Genomic DNA, 13,618 nt, shown 5'->3' on the forward strand with positions numbered 1-13,618 from the left:
AAATTTTGTGCAAACCAAAGCTATCCTCTACCGAAACTTGTGAAATTTCGCCCTACTTTCGGCAATTTTTATTCTCGTTCCGTATTGCGCTGAAAAGGTTCACACAAGTACTTCCATATGTTGTTTGCACCCAGGTAAGGAGGCACGTCCATAAAAGAATCACAAAATGGAGATACGGGGAAGAAAATCCAGGACGTTTTATTTTCGGAATACCAGTTTCGTGCACTCTCTCCATCTGGGACTTACTACGCCTTACTCCTTGGGTGTTTTGGTATGAAATTTTTACCAGACGTTCGTCACTGTGTCTATTGAGTTTTGGTTGAGGTTTGAGGCCCAGATTCGTCCCACAAGATTGGCAATAAGTTTTTTATTGATCAGTGCCAGGGCTGAAAGGAAGGTTCGTTTGTGTGCGAAACTGTTTGATTTTTTTCGTGGGCGAATACTCATCCGTTTGACCTGAAATTTGTCGCGTTTTATACCAAATTCAGTAGAGATTCTTACGTCGAATTTCAGGAAAAAACTATTTCGGGATAATTTTTCGAAAATTTTGTGCAAACGAAGGCTATCCTCTACCGAAACTTGTGAAATTTCGCCCTACTTTCGGCAATTTTTATTCTCGTTCCGTATTGCGCTGAAAAGGTTTACACAAGTACTTCCATATGTTGTTTGCACCCAGGTAAGGAGGCACGTCCATAAAAGCATCACAAAATGGAGATACGGGGAAGAAAATCCAGGACGTTTTGTTTTCAAAATACCAGTTTCGTTCACTCTCGGTCTGGGACTTACTACGCCTTACTCCTTGGGTGTTTTGGTCTGAAATTTTTACCAGACGTTCGTCACTGTGTCTATTGAGTTTTGGCTGATGTTTTAGGCCCAGAATCGTCCCACAAGATTGGCAATAAATTTTTTATTGATCACTGCCAGGGCTGAAAGGAAGGTTCTTTTGTGTGTGAAACTGTTTGATTTTTTTCGTGGGCGAATATTCATCTGTTTGACCTGAAATTTGTCGCGTTTTATCCCAAATTCAGTGGAGATTCTTACGTGGAATTTCAGGAAAAAACAGTATTTTTCGGAAATTTTGTGCAAACCAATGTTATCCTCTACCGAAACTTGGGAAATATCGCCCTAGTTTTGGAAATTTTTATTCTGGGTCCGTATTGTGCTGAAAAGGTTCACACAAGTACTTCCATATGTTGTTTGCACCCAGGTAAGGAGGCACGTCAATAAAAGAATCACAAAAAGGAGATACGGGGAAGAACATCCAGGACGTTTTGTTTTCGGAAAACCAGTTTTGGTCACTCTCGGTCTGGGACATACTGCGCCTTACTCCTTGGGTGTTTTGGTCTGAAACTCTTACCAGATGTTCGTCACTGCGTCTGTGGAGTTTTGGCTGAGATTTGAGGCCCAGATTCGTCCCACAAGATTGGCAATAAATTTTTTATCGATCACTGCGAGGGCCAGTGCCGGAAGGAAGGTTCGTTTGTGAGTGAAACTGTTTGATTTTTTTCGTGGGCGAATACTCATCCGTTTGACCTGAAAGTTGTCGCGTTCTGTCCCACATTCAGTGGAGATTCTTACATGGAATTTCAGAAAAAAACTATTTGGGGAAAATTTTCAGAAATTTTGTCCAAACCAAGGCTATCCTCTACCAAAACTTGTTAAATTTCGCCATATTTTCTGCAATTTTTATTCTAGGTCCGTATTGCATTGAAAAAGTTCACACAAGTACTTCCATATGTTGTTTGCACCCAGGTAAGGAGGCACGTCCATAAAAGAATCACAAAAAGGATATATGGGGAAGAAAATCCAGGACGTTGTGTTTTCGGAATACCAATTTCGTTCACTCTCGGTCTGGGACTTACTACGCCTTACTCCTTGGGTGTTTTGGTCTGAAATTTTTACCAGACGTTCGTCACTGTGTGTATTGAGTTTTGGCTGATGTTTTAGGCCCAGAATCGTCCCACAAGATTGGCAATAAATTTTTTATTGATCACTGCCAGGGCTGAAAGGAAGGTTCGTTTGTGTGTGAAACTGTTTGATTTTTTTCGTGGGCGAATACTCATCTGTTTGACCTGAAATTTGTCGCGTTTTATCCCACATTCAGTGGAGATTCTTATGTGGAATTTCAGGAAAAAACAGTATTTTTCGGAAATTTTGTGCAAACCAATGCTATCCTCTACCGAAACTTGTAAAATATCGCCCTAGTGTCGGCAATTTTTATTCTGGGTCCGTATTGTGCTGAAAAGGTTCAAACAAGTACTTCCATATGTTGTTTGCACCCAGGTAAGGAGGCACGTCAATAAAAGAATCACAAAAAGGAGATACGGGGAAGAAAATCCAGGACGTTTTGTTTTCGGAAAACCAGTTTTGTTCACTCTCGGTCTGGGACATACTGCGCCTTACTCCTTGGGTGTTTTGGTCTGAAACTCTTACCAGACGTTCGTCACTGCGTCTGTTGAGTTTTGGCTGAGATTTGAGGCCCAGATTCGTCCCACACGATTGGCAATAAATTTTTTTTCTATCACTGCCAGGGCCAGGGCCGGAAGGAACGTTCGTTTGTGTGTGAAACTGTTTCATTTTTTTCGTGGGCGAATACTCATCCGTTTGATCTGAAATTTTACGCGTTTTGTCCCAAATTCAGTGGAGAATCTTACGTCGATTTTCAGGAAAAAACTATTTCGGGAGAATTTTTCGGAAATTTTGTGCAAACCAAGGCTATCCTCTACCGAAACTTGTGAAATTTCGCCCTACTTTCTGTAATTTTAATTCTGGGTTCGTATTGGGCTGAAAAAGTTCACAGATGTACTTCCGTATGTTGTTTGCACCTAGGTTAGGAGGCACGTCCATAAAAGAACCACAAAAAGGAGATACGGGGATGAAAATCCAGGACGTTTTGTTTTCGGAAAACCAGTTTTGTTCACTCTCGGTCTGGGACTTACTGCGCCTTACTCCTTGGGTCTTTTGGTCTGAAACTCTTACCATACGTTCGTCACTACGTCTGTTGAGTTTTGCCTGAGATTTGAGGCCCAGATTCGTCCCACACGATTGGCAATAAATTTTTTATCTATCACTGCCAGGGCCAGGGCCGGAAGGAACGTTCGTTTGTGTGTGAAACTGTTTCATTTTTTTCGTGGGCGAATACTCATCCGTTTGACCTGAAATTTTTCGCGTTTTGTCCGAAATTCAGTGGAGAATCTTACGTCGATTTTCAGGAAAAAACTATTTCGGGAGAATTTTTCGGAAATTTTGTGCAAACCAAGGCTATCCTCTACCGAAACTTGTGAAATTTCGCCCTACTTTCTGTAATTTTAATTCTGGGTCCGTATTGGGCTGAAAAAGTTCACACATGTACTTCCATATGTTGTTTGCACCTAGGTTAGGAGGCACGTCCATAAAAGAATCACAAAAAGGAGATACGGGGAAGAAAATCCAGGACGTTTTGTTTTCAGAAAACCAGTTTTGTTCACTCTCGGTCTGGGACTTATTGCGCCTTACTCCTTGGGTGTTTTAGTCTGAAACTCTTACCACATGTTCGTCACTGCGTCTGTTGAGTTTTGGCTGAGATTTGAGGCCCAGATTCGTCCCACAAGATTGGCAATAAATTTTTTATCGATCACTGCCAGGGCCGGAAGGAAGGTTCGTTTGTGTGTGAAACTGTTTGATTTTTTTCGTGGGCGAATACTCATCCGTTTGACCTGAAATTTGTCGCGTTCTGTCCCAAATTCAGTGGAGATTCTTACGTGGATTTTCAGGAATAAACTATTTCGGGAGAAATTTTCAGAAATTTTGTGCATACCAAGGCTATCCTCTACCAAAACTTGTGAAATTTCGCCCTACTTTCTGCAATTTTAATTCTGGGTCCGTATTGTGCTGAAAAATTTCACACAAGTACTTCCATATGTTGTTTGCACCCAGGTTAAGAGGCACGTCCATAAAAGAACCACAAAAAGGAGATATGGGGAAGAAAATCCAGGACGTTTTGTTTTCGGAAAACCAGTTTTGTTCACTCTCGGTTTGGGACTTACTGCGCCTTAGTCCTTGGGTGTTTTGGTCTGAAACTCTTACCAGACGTTCGTCACTGCGTGTTTAGTTTTGGCTGAGTTATGAGACCCAAATTTTTCCCACACGATTGCAATAAATTTTTTATCGATCACTGCGATGGCAAGGGCCGGAAGGAAGGTTCGTTTGTGTGTGAAACTGTTTCATTTTTTTCGTGGGCGAATACTCATCCGTTTGACCTGAAATTTGTCGCGTTCTGTCCCAAATTCAGTGGAGATTCTTACGTGGAATTTCAGGAAAAAACTATTTCGGGAGAATTTTTCAGAAATTTTGTGCAAATCAAGGCTATCCTCTACCAAAACTTGTGAAATTTCGCCCTATGTTCTGCAATTTTAATTGTGGGTCCGTATTGGGCGGAAAAAGTTCACACATGTACTTCCATATGTTGCTTGCGCCCAGGTTAGGAGGCACGTCCATAAAAGAACCACAAAAAGGAGATACGGGGAAGAAAATCCAGGACGTTTTGTTTTCGGAAAACCAGTGTTGTTCACTCTCGGTTTGGGACTTACTGCGCCTTAGTCCTTGGGTGTTTTGGTCTGAAACTCTTACCAGACGTTCGTCACTGCGTCTGTTGAGTTTTGGCTGAGATTTGAGACCCAAATTTTTTCCACACGATTGGCAATAAATTTTGTATCGATCATTGCGAGGGCCAGGGCCGGAAGGAAGGTTCGTTTGTGTGTGAAACTGTTTGATTTTTTTCGTGGGCGAATACTCATCCGTTTGACCTGAAATTTGTCGCGTTGCGTCCCAAATTCAGTGGAGATTCTTACGTGGAATTTTAGGAAAAAACTATTTTAGGAGAATTTTTCGGAAATTTTGTGCAAATCAAGGCTATCCTCTACCAAAACTTGTGAAATTTCGCCCTACTTTCTGCAATTTTAATTCTGGGTCCGTATTGGGCTGAAAAAGTTCACACATGTACTTCCAAATGTTGTTTGCACCTAGGTTAGGAGGCACGTCCATAAAAGAATCACAAAAAGGAGATACGGGGAAGAAAATCCAGGACGTTTTGTTTTCGGAAAACCAGTTTTGTTCACTCTCGGTCTGGGACTTATTGCGCCTTACTCCTTGGGTGTTTTGGTCTGAAACTCTTACCACATGTTCGTCACTGCGTCTGTTGAGTTTTGGTTGTGATTTAAGTCCCAGATTCGTGCCATACGATTGGCAATAAATTTTTTCTTGATCACTGCCAGGGCCAGAGCCGGAAGGAAGGTTCGTTTGTGTGTGAAACTGTTTGATTTTTTTCGTGGGCGAATACGCATCCGTTTGACGTGAAATTTGTCGCGTTTTGTCCCAAATTCAGTGGAGATTATTTCGTGGAATTTCAGGAAAAAACTATTTCAGGAGAATTTTTCGGAAATTTGTGCAAACCAAGGCTATCCTCTAGCAAAACTTGTTAAATTTCGCCCTACTTTCTGCAATTTTAATTCTGGGTCCGTATTGTGCTGAAAAAGTTCACACAAGTACTTCCATATGTTGTTTGCACCCAGGTTAAGAGGCACGTCCATAAAAGAACCACAAAAAGGAGATACGGGGAAGAAAATCCAGGACGTTTTGTTTTGGGAAAACCAGTTTTGTTCACTCTCGGTTTGGGACTTACTACGCCTTAGTCCTTGGGTGTTTTGGTCTGAAACTCTTACCAGATGTTCGTCACTGCGTCTGTTGAGTTTTGGCTGAGATTTGAGACCCAAATTTTTCCCACACGATTGGCAATAAATTTTTTATCGATCATTGCGAGGGTCAGGGCCGGAAGGAAGGTTCGTTTGTGTGTTAAACTGTTTGATTTTTTTCGTGGGCGAATACTCATCCGTTTGACCTGAAATTTGTCACGTTCCGTCCCAAATTCAGTGGAGATTCTTACGTGGAATTTCAGGAAAAAACTATTGTGGGAGAATTTTTCGGAATTTTGTGCAAAGCAAGGCTATCCTATACCAAAACTTGTGAAATTTCGCCCTACTTTCTGCAATTTTAATTCTGGGTCCGTATTGGGCGGAAAAAGTTCACACATGTACTTCCATATGTTGCTTGCGCCCAGGTTAGGAGGCACGTCCATAAAAGAACCACAAAAAGGAGATACGGGGAAGAAAATCCAGGACATTTTGTTTTCGGAAAACCAGTTTTGTTCACTCTCGGTCTGGGACTTATTGCGCCTTACTCCTTGGGTGTTTTGGTCTGAAACTCTTACCACATGTTCGTCACTGCGTCTGTTGAGTTTTCGCTGTGATTTAAGGCCCAGATTCGTCCCACAAGATTGGCAATAAATTTTTTATCGATCACTGCCAGGGCCGGAAGGAAGGTTCGTTTGTGTGTGAAACTGTTTGATTTTTTTCGTGGGCGAATACTCATCCGTTTGACCTGAAATTTGTCGCGTTCTGTCCCAAATTCAGTGGAGATTCTTACGTGGATTTTCAGGAATAAACTATTTCGGGAGAAATTTTCAGAAATTTTGTGCAAACCAAGGCTATCCTCTACCAAAACTTGTGAAATTTCGCCCTACTTTCTGCAATTTTAATTCTGGGTCCGTATTGTGCTGAAAAAGTTCACACAAGTACTTCCATATGTTGTTTGCACCCAGGTTAAGAGGCACGTCCATAAAAGAACCACAAAAAGGAGATATGGGGAAGAAAATCCAGGACGTTTTGTTTTCGGAAAACCAGTTTTGTTCACTCTCGGTTTGGGACTTACTGCGCCTTAGTCCTTGGGTGTTTTGGTCTGAAACTCTTACCAGACGTTCGTCACTGCGTCTGTTTAGTTTTGGCTGAGTTATGAGACCCAAATTTTTCCCACACGATTGGCAATAAATTTTTTATCGATCACTGCGATGGCAAGGGCCGGAAGGAAGGTTCGTTTGTGTGTGAAACTGTTTCATTTTTTTCGTGGGCGAATACTCATCCGTTTCACCTGAAATTTTTCGCGCTCTGTCCCAAATTCAGTGGAGATACTTACGTGGAATTTCAGGAAAAAACTATTTCGGGAGAATTTTTCAGAAATTTTGTGCAAACCAAGGCTATCCTCTACCGAAACTTGGGAAATATCGCCCTAGTTTCGGAAATTTTTATTCTGGGTCCGTATTGTGCTGAAAAGGTTCACACAAGTACTTCCATATGTTGTTTGCACCCAGGTAAGGAGGCACGTCAATAAAAGAATCACAAAAAGGAGATACGGGGAAGAAAATCCAGGACGTTTTGTTTTTGGAAAACCAGTTTTGTTCACTCTCGGTCTGGGACATACTGCGCCTTACTCCTTGGGTGTTTTGGTCTGAAACTCTTACCAGACATTCGTCACTACGTCTGTTGAGTTTTGGCTGAGATTTGAGACCCAAATTTGTCCCACACGATTGGCAATAAATTTTTTATCGATCACTGCGAGGGCCAGGGCCGGAAGGAAGGTTCGTTTGTGTGTGAAACTGTATGATTTTTTTCGTGGGCAAATACTCATCTGTTTCACCTGAAATTTGTCGCGTTCTGTCCCAAATTCAGTGGTGATTCTTACGTGGAATTTCAGGAAAAAGCTATTTAGGGAGAATTTTCCGGAAATTTTGTGCAAAACCAAGGCTATCCTCTACCGAAACTTGTGAAATTTCGCCCAACTTTCGGCAATTTTTATTCTAGGTCCGTATTGCGCTGAAAATGTTCACACAAGTACTTCTATATGTTGTTTGCACCCAGGTAAGGAGGCACGTCCATAAAAGAATCACAAAAAGGAGATACGGGGAAGAAAATCCAGGACGTTTTGTTTTCGGAAAACCAGTTCTTTTCACTCTCGGTCTGGGACTTATTGCGCCTTACTCGTTGGGTGTTTTGGTCTGAAACTTTTACCAGAAGTTCGTCTCTGCGCCTGTTGAGTTTTGGCGGAGATTTGAGGCCCAAATTCGTCCCCCAAGATTGGCAATAAATTTATTATTGATCACTGCCAGGGCCAGTGCCGGAAGGAAGGTTCGTTTGTGAGTGAAACTGTTTGATTTTTTTCGTGGGCGATTACTCATCCGTTTGACCTGAAAGTTGTCGCGTTCTGTCCCACATTCAGTGGAGATTCTTACATGGAATTTCAGGAAAAAACTATTTGGGGAGAATTTTTCAGAAATTTTGTCCAAACCAAGGCTATCCTCTACCAAAACTTTTTAAATTTCGCCCTATTTTCTGCAATTTTTATTCTAGGTCCGTATTGCATTGAAAAAGTTCACACAAGTACTTCCATATGTTGTTTGCACCCAGCTAAGGAGGCACGTCCATAAAAGAATCACAAAAAGGATATACGGGGAAGAAAATCCAGGACGTTGTGTTTTCGGAATACCAATTTCGTTCACTCTCGGTCTGGGACTTACTACGCCTTACTCCTTGGGTGTTTTGGTCTGAAATTTTTACCAGACGTTCGTCACTGTGTCTATTGAGTTTTGGCTGAGGTTTGAGGTTCAGATTCGTCCCACAAGATTGGCAATAAATTTATTATTGATCACTGCCAGGGCTGAAAGGAAGGTTCGTTTGTGAGCGAAACTGTTTGATTGTTTTTGTGGGCGAATATTCATTCGTTTGACCTGAAATTTGTCGCGTTTTGTCCCAAATTCAGTGGAGATTCTTACGTGAAATTTCAGGAAAAAACTATTTCGGGAGAATTTTTTGGAAATTTTGTGCAAACCAAGGCTATCCTCTACCGAAACTTTTGAAATTTCGCCCTACTTTCGGAATTTTTTATTCGGGGTCCGTATTGCGCTGAAAAAGTTCACACAAGTACTTCCATATGTTGTTTGCACCCAGGTAAGGAGGCACGTCCATAAAAGAATCACAAAAAGGAGATACGGGGAATAAAATCCAGGACGTTTTATTTTCGGAAAACCAGTTTTGTTCACTCTCGGTCTGGGACTTACTGCGCCTTACTCCTTGAGTGTTTTGGTCTGAAACTCTTACCAGATGTTCGTCACTGCGTCTGTTGAGTTTTGGCTGAGATTTGAGGCCCAGATTCGTTCCACAAGACTGGCAATAAAATTTTGATCGATCACTGCTAGGGCCAGGGCCGGAAGGAAGGTTCGTTTGTGAGTGAAACTGTTTCATTTTTTTCGTGGGCGAATACTCATCCGTTTGACCTGAAATTTTTCGCGTTCTGTCCCACATTCAGTGGAGATTCTTACGTGGAATTTCAGGAAAAAACTATTTCGGGAGAATTTTTCGGAAATTGTTTGCAAACCAAGGCTATCCTCTACCGAAACTTGTGAAATTTCGCCCTACTTTCGGCAATTTTTATTCTGGGTCCGTATTGCGCTGAAAATGTTCACACAAGTACTTCCATATGTTGTTTGCACCCAGGTAAGGAGGCACGTCCATAAAAGAATCACAAAAAGGAGATACGGGGAAGAAAATCCAGGACGTTTTGTTTTCGGAAAACAAGTTTTGTTCACTCTCGGTCTGGGACTTACTGCGCCTTACTCCTTCGGTGTTTTGGTCTGAAACTTTTACCAGACGTTCGTCACTGTGTCTATTGAGTTTTGGCTGAGGTTTGAGGCCCAGATTCGTCCCACAAGATTGGCAATAAATTTATTATTGATCACTGCCAGGGCTGAAAGGAAGGTTCGTTTGTGAGCGAAACTGTTTGATAGTTTTTGTGAGCGAATACTCATTCGTTTGACCTGAAATTTGTCACGTTTTGTCCCAAATTCAGTGGAGATTCTTACGTGGAATTTCAGGAAAAAACTATTTCTGGAGAATTTTTCGAAAATTTTGTGCAAACCAAGGCTATCCTCTACCAAAACCTGTGAAATTTCGCCCTACTTTCTGCAGTTTTTATTCTGGGTCCTATTGTGCTGAGAAAGTTCACACAAGTACTTCCATATGTTGTTTGCACCCAGGTAAGGAGGCACGTCCATAAAAGAATCACAAAGAGGAGATACGGTAAAGAAAATCCAGGACGTTTTGTTTTCGGAAAACAAGTTTTGTTCACTCTCGGTCTGGGACTTACTGCGCCTTACTCCTTCGGTGTTTTGGTCTGAAACTCTTACCAGACGTTCGTCACTGCGTATTTTGAGTTTTGACTGAGATTTGTGGCCCAGATTCCTCCCACACGATTGGCAATAAATTTTTTATCGATCACTGCCAGGGCCAGGGCCGGAGGGAAGGTTCGTTTGTGTGTGAAACTGTTTCATTTTTTTCGTGGGCGAATACTCATCCGTTTGACCTGAAATTTTTTGCGTTCTGTCCCACATTCAGTGGAGATTCTTACATGGAATTTCAGGAAAAAACTATTTCGGGAGAATTTTTCGGAAATTTTGTGCAAACCAAGGCTATCATCTACCAAAACTTGTGAAATTTCGCCCTACTTACTGCAATTTTTATTCTGGGTCCGTATTGCGCTGAAAAAGTTCACACAAGTACTTCCATATGTTGTTCGCACCCAGGTAAGGAGGCACGTCCATAAAAGAATCACAAAAAGAAGATACGGGAAAAAAAATCCAGGACGTTTTGTTTTCGGAAAACCAGTTTTGTTCTCTCTCGGTCTGGTACTTACTGTGCTTTACTGCTTGGGTGTTTTGGTCTGAAACTCTGACCAGACGTTCATCACTGCGTCTGTTAGGTTTTGGCTGAGATTTGAGGCCCAGATTCCTCACACACGATTGATAATAAATTTTTTATCGATCACTGCCAGGGCTGGGGCCGGAAGGAAGGATCATTTGTGTGTGAAACTGTTTGATTTTTTTCGTGGGCGAATACTCATCTGTTTGACCTGAAAATTGTCTCGTTCTGTCCCATATTCAGTGGAGATTCTTACGTGGAATTTCAGGAAAAAACTATTTCGGGAGAATTTTTCGAAAATTTTGTGCAAACCAAGGCCCTCTACCAAAACCTGTGAAATTTCGCCCTACTTTCTGCAGTTTTTATTCTGGGTCCGTATTGTGCTGAGAAAGTTCACACAAGTACTTCCATATGTTGTTTGCACCCAGGTAAGGAGGCACGTCCATAAAAGAATCACAAAGAGGAGATACGGTAAAGAAAATCCAGGACGTTTTGTTTTCGGAAAACAAGTTTTGTTCACTCTCGGTCTGGGACTTACAGCGCCTTACTCCTTGGGTGTTTTGGTCTGAAACTCTTACCAGACGTTCGTCACTGCGTCTGTTGGATATTGGCTGAGATTTGAGGCCCAGATTCGTCTCACACGATTGGCAATAAATTTTTTATCGATCACTGCCAGGGCCAGGGCCGGAAGGAAGGTTCGTTTGTGTGTGAAACTGTTTGATTTTTTTCGTGGGCGAATACTCATCCGTTAGACCTGAAATTTGTCGCATTCTGTCCCTAATTCAGTGGAGATTCTTACGTGGAATTTCAGGAAAAAACTATTTGGGGAGAATTTTTCGGAAATTTTGTGCAAACCAATGCTATCCTCTACCAAAATTTGTGAAATTTCGCCCTACTTTCTGCAATTTTTATTCTGGGTCCGTATTGCGCTGAAAAAGTTCACACAAGTACTTCCATATGTTGTTTGCACCCATCTAAGGAGGCACATCCATTAAAGAATCACAAAAAGGAGATACGGGGAAGAAAATCCAGGACGTTTTGTTTTCGGAAAACAAGTTTTGTTCACTCTCGGTCTGGGACTTACTGCGCCTTACTCCTTGGGTGTTTTGGTCTGAAACTCTTACCAAACGTTCGTCACTGCGTCTTTTGAGTTTTGGATGAGATTTGAGGCCCAGATTCCTCCCACACGATTGGCAATAAATTTTTTATCGATGCCAGGGCCAGGGCCGGAAGGAAGGTTCGTTTGTGTGTGAAACTGTTTGATTTTTCTCGTGGGCGAATACTCATCCCTTTGACCTGAAATTTGTCGCGTTCTGTCCCAAATTCAGTGGAGAATCTTACGTGGAATTTCAGGAAAAAAACTATTTCAGGAGAATTTTTCGGAAATTTTCTGCAAACCAAGGCTATCCTCTACCAAAACTTGTGAAATTTCTCCCTACTTTCTGCAATTTTTATTCCGGGTCCGTATTGTGCTGAAAAAGTTCATACAAGTACTTTCGTATGTTGTTTGCACCCAGGTAAGGAGGCACGTCCATAAAAGAATCACAAAAAGGAGATACGGGGAAGAAAATCCAGGACGTTTTGTTTTCGGAAAACCAGTTTTTTTCACTCTCGGTCTGGGTCTTACTGCGCCTTACTCCTTGGGTGTTTGGTCTGAAACTCTTACCAGACGTTCGTCACTGCGTCTGTTGGGTTTTGGCTGAGATTTGAGGCCCAGATTCGTCCCACACGATTGGCAATAAATTTTTTATCGATCACCGCCAGGGCCAGGGCCGGAAGGAAGGTTCGTTTGTGTGTGAAACTGTTTGATTTTTTCGTGGGCAAATACTCATCCATTTGACCTGAAATTTGTCGCGTTCTATCCCAAATTCAGTGGAGATTCTTACGTGGAATTTCAGGAAAAAACTATTTCGGGAGAATATTTCGGAAATTTTGTGCAAACCAAGGCTCCTCTACCAAAACTTGTGAAATTTCGCCCTACTTTCTGCAATTTTTATTTTGGGTCCGTATTGCGCAGAAAAAGTTCACACAAGTACTTCCATATGTTGTTTGCACCCAGGTAAGGAGGCACGTCCATAAAAGAATCACAAAAAGGAGATACGGGGAAGAAAATCCAGGACGTTTTGTTTTCGGAAAACCAGTTTTGTTCACTCTCGGTCTGGGACTTACTGCACCTTACTCCTTAGGTGTTTTGGTCTGAAACTCTTACCAGACGTTCGTCACTGCGTCTGTTGAGTTTTGGCTGAGATTTGAGGCCCAGATTCGTCCCACAGGATTGGCAATTAAGTTTTTATCGATCACTGCCAGGGCTAGGGCCGGAGGGAAGGTTTGTTTGTGTGTGAAACTGTTTCATTTTTTTCGTGGGCGAATACTCATCCGTTTGACCTGAAATTTGTCGCGTTCCGTCCCAATTCAGTGGAGATTGTTACGTCAAATTTCAGGAAAAAACTATTTCAGGAGAATTTTTCAGAAATTTTGTGCAAACCAAGGCTATCCTCTACCAAAACTTGTGAAATTTCGCCCTACTTTCGGCAATTTTATTTTGGGTTCGTACTGCGTTGAAAAATTCATACAAGTACTTTCATATGTTGTTTGCACCCAGGTAAGGAGGCACGTCCATAAACACATCACAAAAAGAAGATACGGGGAAGAAAAGCCAGGATGTTTTGGTTTCGGAAAACCAGTTTTGTTCACTCTCGCTCTGGGACTTAGTACGCCTTATTCCTTGGGTTATTTTTTCTGACATTTTTACCAGTCATTCGCCATTGTGCCTACTGAATTTTGGCTGAGATTTGAGACCCGAATTTGTCCCACAAAATATGGAATAAGGTTTTTATTCATCACTGCCATGGCCGAATCGAAGGTTCGTTTGTGTGTGAAATTGTTTGATTTTTTTCGTGGGTGAATACTCATCCGTTTGTCCTGAAATTTGTCGTGTTTTGTCCCAAATTCAATCGAGATTCTAACGTGGAATTTCAGGAAAAAATTATTTCGGGAGAATTGTTCATAAATTTTGTTGAAAACCAAGGCTATCATCTACCGAAACTTGTGAAATTTCG

Source organism: Phaseolus vulgaris, chromosome 11 (assembly GCF_051622355.1).
Source record: "Phaseolus vulgaris cultivar YP4 chromosome 11, ASM5162235v1, whole genome shotgun sequence".
Taxonomy (NCBI): domain Eukaryota; kingdom Viridiplantae; phylum Streptophyta; class Magnoliopsida; order Fabales; family Fabaceae; genus Phaseolus; species Phaseolus vulgaris.